We start from the raw sequence: 413 nt of genomic DNA, 5'->3' as shown, positions 1-413 counted from the left end.
TATACAATGGAGCAAAACACAACAATACTGTACTTAACTTTGTTTTAAGTAGGCATAAAACTTTTGCAAAAAAATTTAAGGAATAAACCCACCATCTCTCAAGGAGATTCTAAGCCTTTGTCAAAGTTGGTATTTTAAGCAATGTAACAAATGTATTTGATAATATAACTCACTTTGGCATTTCATCAAACAAAATGTAAACGAATAAGAAAAAATGAGAACAGTATATACACATATAACTTAACAGAAGGTAAGCAAAGTATAATCACATAATTGGAATAAATTCGGTGCATACCTGACATTTCTCATTTCATGTGGAAAAAAATTGGTTGGAAAAGTGGATGAGGAAGAATTGAATGAGAACATAGATGTAGTAGAAGTTATAAAGAGAATGGGGTGATTTGTTTTATTGT

This window comes from Lupinus angustifolius, chromosome LG04 (genome assembly GCF_001865875.1).
Source record: "Lupinus angustifolius cultivar Tanjil chromosome LG04, LupAngTanjil_v1.0, whole genome shotgun sequence".
Taxonomy (NCBI): Eukaryota; Viridiplantae; Streptophyta; class Magnoliopsida; order Fabales; family Fabaceae; genus Lupinus; species Lupinus angustifolius.
Note: the sequence above shows the minus strand (reverse complement) of the source record.